We start from the raw sequence: 9878 nt of genomic DNA, 5'->3' as shown, positions 1-9878 counted from the left end.
CTATACCCACAGGTAGGTAAGTCAGCCATCAGCTTTATGGAAATGAGTACTTGAATTCATCAGGCTCAATTCTGCAACATGAAATGAAAAGGGCTGAAGTAAAAACAAACAAAACAATAGAAAGAAAGAAAGAGAAAGAAAGAAAGAAAAAAAGAAAGAAAGAAAGAAAGAAAGAAAGAAAGAAAGAAAGAAAGAAAGAAAGAAAGAAAGAAGAAAGGAAGGAAGGAAGGAAGGAAGGAAGAAAGAAAGGAAGGAAGGAAGGAAGGAAGGAAGGAAGGAAGGAAGGAAGGAAGGAAGGAAGGAAGAAAGAAAGAAAGAAAGAAAGAAAGAAAGAAAGAAAGAAAGAAAGAAAGAAAGAAAGAAAGAAAGAAAGAAAGAAAGAAAGGGCAGTAGTAGCCTATAAACCAGAGACTGAAGAGCCTGGTATATTTCAGAAACAATACCCCCAAAAGACATAATTGGAGAGGTGCAGTCATATAAGGCTATAGGTAAGCAAGCCATGTGCCCAGAATAGGACAGCTGCTCAATCAGGTTGTGTCAGGGAATAGAGTTCAGTGAAGCCTGTGCCTCTGATTACCACCCACACATGCTCCTGCATTATCATCAATACCACCTACATAGGAGGACTTTGAGACCAATTCTTGAGAGGAAGTACCTTTTAGAAGCTGCTCTTCCTCTTTCTTTATTTGCTACTTTTGTCAGCTGTGGACTCACATTCATATACTCTTTGAGATACATCAGAGGACTGAAATCTGCCTTAACAGAAAGCATATAGAATCTCTTGGGTGAGATGCTCTTTTTAAATGACTTAAAGGGAAATAGTCATAATGTAAAACCAATAGTAACAGGAACAGAAAGAAAACCCAGTTTGGGTAGGTTAGCAAATAGAAGTGACCAAGAACACTAAATGTTAGGGAAAAAAGCGTTATGAAAAAATGTTAGTAATCAAGGCTTGAAAAGACAGATAAACAAGGATTTTAACTGAGCTCATCTGACTGAGACACTAACTAAATAAATGAATACATAAAAATTTAAAAAAAATATATATTGCATCTATTCTGCATGGACTTTCCCCCTCATTTTTTACTAAAGAGAAAGCAAATTCCACTTTAAAATGGCTGCTGGCATGAGCCACACTTGGGTAACTATGATAGAGAAGAATATTTAGCAGTATGGACTTAAGGATAGAACCTTCAGATAAGAAATCCTTCCCACTCCTACTTCCCAGGGGTTGCTGGGTTATGAACAGAAAAGAAAAGAAAAAAAAAAAAGAACAACAATGGTTCTTGGTCTACAAACTATTAATCCATTGTTTAGACTTCACCTATCCACATGATTTTATAATTGGCAGCCAAGTTAACAGAAACAGAAGTGGGCAGGGAATTAGGTGGGCACGGTTAGGTTTTGCAAACAGAGATAATGGCTGGAAATGTCTGAAGATGATAATTCTGTTTCTGTTATGTGGGAGGTAGAGGCCTTGAAGAGACAAAATGGAACTTAACACTCTGCTTTTATGCCAGTAATCCCCGTACTTTCTGGATTTGTCTCTACTTCATAAACAGAACATAAAATAACATCTGCTGCACTTTTGTTTTACTTATCACTTGCAGCGATTCAGAAATCAAATATTAAAATATGAAAATCACATGGTTTTCTAATGCATTTACCTCATGTAGAGGACTGAAATAATCAGAAATAATCAGTGCTAATCCATTTCTTCAATCTAGCATTCTGACTCAGCTGTCCCATTTCATTTTTTCCCCTTCCAAATCAAAATCACACACACACATACAAATCCATTTTTACCTTGAATAACATAAACAGTAATCATCACCCACTATTATTACAGAAGATTAGCAGTACCATTAAGGGACATAATCTGCACTGTACTTTTATTCATCAAGCAGCATTTATGTGAAAAAGATTTAGATGGATAATTCCACAGCCTGGAAATTAGAAAGAATGAGCCTACTGAAACAAAGCTGCAAAACAGGTAGCAGCCTGTTTTTGTGATTACCATTAAACACATAATCCTGAGTGAGGGGGCTTTGGGACTGACCCCTGGAAAGAGTTGCCCTTTGGGAGTTCTGCTTCTTCACGCATCAGTATTGCTACGCATGGTCTGATATCCATCTGCCTCCCCTCTTGAAGCTACATGTGGGGACTGGTACCTGCCTCACCTGGATAGATGTAGAATCTCCTAGATGAATTAAAGGGGTGCATAAGTTATAAGGTCCTCCTCATTGCTGTTAGATGGTACTTGGATTCCTTGTTTTGTTGCACTCACTTCTTTCATTTACCTATTACTGATTCTAATCTATTTATCTTTTGAATCACACAGGTGTGGTGGTTAAAACTATGGGAAAAGATGGTATTACTAAGGGAGAAATTATGAAAAGATAAAAAATAATGACTGAGTAAACAATCTAGAGAACACCTGTATTTGGAGTGTGTTGAGGAAAAGAAAGATAGCAAAATGACAGAAGGAATGCCCAAAGGTGGAGACATCAAATTGTACACTAATTGATTGATTATTCAGTCATTTAATGAAAGATTTTGAGCTCATTCAATGTGCCAAGCACTGGTGTGAATGCTAGGTGTACAAAAGTGAAATAGACATCCCACTACTCTCATGGCACTTACAGGGTTTTTTGTGTGTGTTTTTTATTATTATGTTATGTTAATCACCATACATTACATCATTAGTTTTTCATGTAGTGTTCCATGATTCATTGTTGGCATTTAACACCCAGTGCTCCATGCAGTACGTGCCCTCTTTAATACCCATCACCAGGCTAACCCATCCCCGACCCCGCTCCTCTCCCCTCTAGGACCCTCAGTTTGTTTCTCAGAGTCCATAGTCTCTCATGGTTCTTCTCCCCCTCCGATTCCCCCCCTTCATTCTTCCCTTCCTACTATCTTCTTTTTTTTTTTTAACATATAATGTATTATTTGTTTTAGAGGTACAGATCTGTGATTCAACAGTCTTACACAATTCACAGTGCTCACCATAGCACATACCCTCCCCAATGTCTATCACCCAGCCACCCCATCCCTCCCACCCCACCCCACTCCAGCAACCCTCAGTTTGTTTCCTGAGATTAAGAATTCCTCATATCAGTGAGGTCATATGATACATGTCTTTCTCTGATTGACTTATTTCACTCAGCATAACACCCTTCAGTTCCATCCACATCGTTGTAAATGGCAAGATCTCATTCCTTTTGATGGCTGCATAATATTCCATTGTGTATATATACCACACCTTCTTTATCCATTCATCTGTCGATGGACATCTTGGCTCTTTCCACAGTTTGGCTATTGTGGACATTGCTGCTATAAACACCGGGGTGCACGTACCCCTTCGGATCCCTACATTTGTACCTTTGGGGTAAATACCCAGTAGTGCAATTGCTGGATCGTATGGTAGCTCTATTTTCAACTTTTTGAGGAACCTCCATATTGTTTTCCAGAGTGGCTGTACCAGCTTGCATTCCCACCAACAGTGTAAGAGGGTTCCCCTTTCTCTGCATCCCCTCCAACATCTGTCATTTCCTGAATTGTTAATTTTAGCCATTCTGACTGGTGTGAGGTGATATCTCACTGAGGTTTTGATTTGGATTTCCCTGATGGTGAGCGGTGTTGCGCAGTTTTTCATGTGTCTGTGGGCCATTTGGATGTCTTCTTTGGAAAAATGTCTGTTCATGTCTTCTGCCCATTTCTTGATTGGATCATTTGTTTTTTGGTGTTGAGTTTAATAAGTTCTTTATAGATTTTGGATACTAGCCCTTTATCTGATATGTCATTTGCAAATATCTTCTCCCATTCTGTCGGTTGTCTTTTGGTTTTGTTGACTGTTCTTTTGCAGGTTTTCTTTTTAAGATTTTATTTATTTAAGAGAGAGAGAGAGAGAGAATGGAGGAGAAACAGAGGTAGAGGGACTCCACCCTGAATGTGGAGCACGATGTGGGGCTCCATCTCATGACCCCGAGATCTTGACCTGAGCCAAAACCGAGTCAGAGGCTTAGCCATCTGAGCCACCCAGGTGCCCCAGAATTTATAGTTTAGGCAGATATTAATCAAATAACCTGACAAATATATATAAAGTTAGAGCTGTGGTAATTTCTCTGAAGGAAAGGAATGGCATTGTCTAAGAGTGTTTAATGGAGGCAAATGATCTAATCAGGGAGCCCAGGGAAGAATATCCTGGGAAACTAAAAGAAGGTAAATTGGAAAATATAAGAAGATAAAATAGGAACAAACATGGCTAAAAGGCTGGGGGGAGGGAGGGGTTGTGCAGAGGGACTCCACTTACCCTGGGGCCATTGGCGAGAATAGAATTATAAGTGAACTTAAAGAAAGCTGGTGTGCTTGGAGCTCAGAAAATAAAAGGAAGCCTGCTGGCTATGAAGCAGGAGTGGTGAGGGAAGGGTCAGATTGTATTTGGCCAGGCCAGCCACATTAGGTATGTTATTCCTTATTCTAAGAGCAAAGGGAAGGGATTGGTGGGTTTCAGGCCTGAGTGGTATAATCACATTTGTATTTTGAAAAGAAAATTCTAGCCTAAGTGTAATACAAGGATGAGATTGGGGAAAGAGTGGCTCTAAGATAACTAATTAGGAGTCATTTCTGTAGTCTTGGTATGAGGTTATAAAAACTAGGATTAGATGCACAGCAGCGCATATGAGTAGAGGAAAGTAGACTACAGAGATTTTGTAGGAGGTAAGATCAACAGATTTGGTCATGAAGGATATATAGGTTAAATCAACAGTTTTGGCAATGAAAGAGAGATATAGATGTATAGATATTCATTTGGATACTATTCTGTTGGTAAGGAGCAGGAGAAATTTTTAGGAAGTAGGGCACTGGCACTACTCTCCAATATTTAACAAATTAAGGACAGGGAACTATTGGGTTTTCCGGTTAAGATGTTACTAATGGCTTTGAAAATAAAAATTTTAGGGCACCTGGGTGGCTCAGTCAGTTGAGCGACTGCCTTCAGCTCAGGTCATGATCCTGGAGTCCAGGGGTCAAGTCCCACATCAGGCTCCCTGCTCAGCAGGGAGTCTACTTCTCCCTCTGACCCTCCCCCCTCTCATGCTCTCTCTCTCTCTCATTCTCTCTCTCAAATAAATAAATAAAATCTTAAAAAAAAAAGAAAATAACAATTTTAGTGGATTGGTGGTAGTAAAAGCCACATTACAAGGGTTTAAAGAAAATAAGTTAAAAGCAATGAGTATAGATTCCTTTTAACTATATTAATATATTCAAAATTTTATTAAATAAATATAACAAAACTTTAGTTGCAATAGATGCACAAATATCACACAATCACTGCCCTGTAGTTTATCAGCTGAAAAGAGTAATCAGTGTTTATTGAGCTCTTACTATATGACAGTTGAGATTTTTTCAGTTTATGAGATAAATATTTTTACTTTTCATCTTTTTACAGTGGATAAAATGCAAAAGAGGAAAAGTAATATTATCAGGCTCATTCAGCTAGTCAGCCCAAGACTGAATATGAATTCAGAGTCTAGCATCTGAACTCATTATCTTAAAAACTTTGTTTTGCTAGAACCCAGAAGAGGAGACAGGCTTGCACAATCATGGCCATAATAGAATTATAGACAGAAAACTAGAGGTGTGGCAAGAAGGCAGGGACCTGTGCTGGCTAGTGGGTAATCTGGACTTGTCAGATGACATTTGGGTTAAGCAGATAGAAGCTGGAAGGGGTAGCAGGTTCAAAGATTTTTGGTTTTGTTTCATGACAGAGGAGATTTGCAGCTTGGCAAGACTAAGTAGTACAGAGCACAGTCTCTGGAGTGAAATAGATTTGACTTTAAATACCAACAGTGCAGGGTCACCTGGGTAGCTCAGTTGTTAAGCGTCTGCCTTCGGCTCAGGTCATGATCCCAGGGTCCTGGAATCGAGCCCCGCATCAGGGTCCCTCCTCCCCGGGAAGCCTGCTTCTCCCTCTCCCACTCCCCCTGCTTGTGTTCCCTCTCTCGCTGTGTCTCTCTCTGTCAAATAAATAAATAAAATCTTTTGAAAAATAATAAATACCAACAGTGCAGCATATTAGCAGTGTAACCTTGTCCAAGTTACCTAAACTCCTGGATTCTCTGGTTTTTAATCTGCAAAATGAATTAGAAATGGTATTTCATGGCACTGATGTGATGGTTTATAATTTTGAAGGACACTGAAAGAAGGAAATGTACATAAATTGCTTAGTCCAAACATGTACTCAATAAATCTTAGTTCTCTCTCTTTATTTATTATTATCACTTTTTGTTTCTCCCACCCCATTACATGTGTTTAATACAAAAAGAAGAAGCGTGAGGTGATATAAACAAATTGGGTTGGCCAATGGAGAAAAGTCAGGAGTGGATGGGATCGCGGGGTTAAGATGTTAGCTTTGGTAGAGGGGGAAGGACAACTTTTCTTCTGATATCAGTGATGGTACAGAAGACACTTGGGAAGTAGAATTTTTTTCTAAATTTTATTTATTTATTTATTTATTTATTTATTTATTTATTTATTTATTTGCTTTAGAGAGAGAGAAAGAGAGGGAGAGAGCACGAGCGGGGTAGGGCAGAGGGACAGAGAATCTGAAGCCGACTCCTGCTCAGTGCCAAGCCCCAGGCAGGACTTGATCCCAAGACCGGGAGATCACCACCTGAGCTGAAACCAAGAGTCAGAACGCTTAACTGACTGGGCCACCCCGGTGCCCCAGGAAGGAGATTGCTGATGTCTCTCCTGTCCCTCCCCTTTGTTTCCCTTTGCCACGCCCCAGCCAAAGAGGCTACTTTACGTACTAGAAAGCTATACTTGTTAATCTGACTTTCTGGCTGTAGACATAATTCTTTGAAAGAAGAACTCTTTGATAGGAGAAGGATCCTTGTTTACTGAGGAGTCAGGCTATTAAAGAAATATATTTGTGCCTTAACTCGGTATTTATATGCTGTGAATTTGTGGATATATAGAGGAAGTTAAAGGATAACAGCTGTATAAAATACCTGAATTCTCGGAGAGAGCTTAGCTTCCTTCAGTTACTTAACTGTATTTTTTACCTTGCAGAGGAATTCTGGCTTTAGGTAAAACCAAGCATGATACTCTTATGAAGCTAACATAAGAAAAAAAGGGGGGCGGGCAAGAAAAGAGGAAAATCCAGAGCTACTTATCTTGTGACCATTATCATCTTCTGATTGTTGTGACCCTTTAACTCCTGGTTCTGCACAGACACTATGTATTAGCTGGCTTACCTTTGGGTCTAGGAGGAACCAGAGGCCTCTTGAGACTTAACACTCTGTGCCCTAGCAGATGTTGGGGAGTGAGACTCGAGCACACTTGTTTTAAAAGTTGTCATTAGGGAAAGGTAGGAGAAAATTCACTCTGAGGCTCTTTTATTTATAACAAAGATTTATTTTATTCTAATTTTAACAAAGTATTTTTCTTTTGGTTTGTTTTTATGTCTGCAGTTGATAGAAGAAAAAACTCAGGTTCTCTTTTCTTCTTTAAACCTCTAATTATGCTCAATTACCTGGTTTAAATAGTTTCCTTTCCTTACAAATTTTGATCTAAAATCTTCATACTGGAGTAAAATATCCTTAGGCTACTTTTCTAAGCTACCTGAAGTGGCTTAACCCATCAATCTAGTTCCGTTACCACAGGTAGTAACTCAAGGTCTCATGCCCTAATTGAAAAGTTCAGCACAGGGACTACCAAAGGTCAGAACATAAAATAGATACTTTGCCTTCCATATTTCCAGCAGAGCCTTTTGTGCTGTTCTTTTTACCACTCTTTGTTCCATCCCTCCCAGAAACCAGAGTGTTCACACACTTCCCATCACCAAACCCTTCAGGTTTCTCCTGTCATGAAAAAAAAAAAATTTTGCCCTCTACAAAACAGTGATTTTGAGAATTTGGAAAAACTAAAACCTATTTCAACACCAAATATCAACAACAGACTCCAAAATATATTCAAGTCAATGAAAGAGATGAACCTAGAACTATTATCTTAAAGGAGAAAATAAAATTATTATCTGATTTCTAGACGAGATGGATTTCTTAGCTCTGAAGCAAAAAGAACAATCACATAGGAGAAGACTGGCCAATTCAAAGTCTGTTTGAAGTATACTCAGAATGCAAAACTTCACTAAAGTGAAAAATAGTAAAACAAGTTAAAAGGCTTGTATCAAGTACAGCAGACAAAAAGTTCTTGGTCTTTGTGTGCAAATGGTGTTGAAACCCAAAAACAAAACAAATAACAAAGAAAAAAATTCACCATATAAGCAACGATCCAAGTGTGTAGATAAAGCACTTATACTAGAAAAAATACAAATAGAAAACAAATATGTGAGGAAAATATTTTCATCCTTCAGCATAGTAGGAATGTTATAGTAATAATGTTGACAATGTTTTGGTATGACTTTTAACTTACACCCAAGTGAGAGCTCTGTTAACTGATACAACCTACTTGGAAAATAATGCAACATAAAGATACTTGGACCTTTGAGCCAGTAATCTTTCTTCTGGGAATTTTCCTAAAGTAATAGTTCAACAGAGGCCAAGTCCAGATGAATAAAAATGTTTATTGCATTATTATATAAAACAAAACAGAAACAAACAACAACCACAAAACCTACTAAAAACTACCAAAATATTCCACAATAAAATAATGGTTTATTAATTGTAGAACATCAGCGGGAGATAACTTAATAAGCCATCACAATGATAATTAACAAAAGCTATGTAACGACATAGAAACAAATTCTAGTAGAAACACAATTCTCCTCACGATATACCATTATTATTTTCTGAGAATATGGAATTTATTCTGGGGAAGGCAGGTTGTACTGAGCACATGGATTTTTTTTGTAGGCTAATGGGGTAACAAAGACTGAGAAGACCTGAATGTTCTGTACAATTGAGGAGAGCACCAGAGTTTGCAGGGAAACTCAAAAGTTGCCGATTATTGACAGAAATGAGAGCTGCATTGGGGTGAGACCAACGCAGAGAAATGCCTATAGGGAATAGGATTGCCAGGAAGGGATTTCAGAGACTATAAATACCCAACTTTTATTTTTAGATTGTTTGCTATTGGTGCATAGTGTAAGCCCATCTTTGTCTCCCTTTCAAAACTGTCAGAAAAGTCTACATTGCTCCCTAGTAATTTTTGTGGACAAATTCTTCAGGAGAACTTCAGAAAAACTCCACGGCTGGATTAACAAGGCATGGCTAAGACAGGAAGTCTGAAGCTCTTCCAGGCTTTAATACTGTGATGGCGTTAGCCAACCTAAACCTCTTGGGCTTCAGCTTCCTCATCTATAAAATGTGGATAGCAATATATCTACTCTCAAAGGATGGCCGTGAGGATTAAATAAGTTAATATATATAAAGCACTTGGAACAGCATCTGGCACATGGTAAACTCTAGATGCACATTTGTTATTATCAGTCATCATCATCATCGTCATCATCATCATCATCATCACTACCTCAGGGCAGAGGTAGTTCATGAGGATTCAGGATCTAGGTGACAGATGTTGTAATTAGGGCTGTGGACCTATAAAAGTTTTTGTTTTTGTTTTTTTAATTTGGGTCAATATTTCTGTTGCATTGACTAAAAATTTTAAAACCAAGGAAAGACAATTTAGTGATAGCCTAAGTATTTAGTCCTCACTGAGAGATGTTTAATCAGTGATCATTTAAAGAAAAGGAGAAAAATTACCAAAGTTGAACAATTAAATAAGAGGCAGTGAGGTAGGAAAAAAATGTGTGATTATAAAGGCAGTCACAATAGGCATGGAAGAGCAGGGGTAATGTATCTATGACACATTAAATGTTAACTTAATTTAATTGATTCTGATTATGGAAGAGA

Source organism: Eumetopias jubatus, unplaced genomic scaffold (genome assembly GCF_037043125.1).
Source record: "Eumetopias jubatus isolate StellerSeaLion01/CBP00866 unplaced genomic scaffold, mEumJub1_p1.0 scaffold_7, whole genome shotgun sequence".
In the NCBI taxonomy this organism is placed as follows: Eukaryota; Metazoa; Chordata; class Mammalia; order Carnivora; family Otariidae; genus Eumetopias; species Eumetopias jubatus.
Note: the sequence above shows the minus strand (reverse complement) of the source record.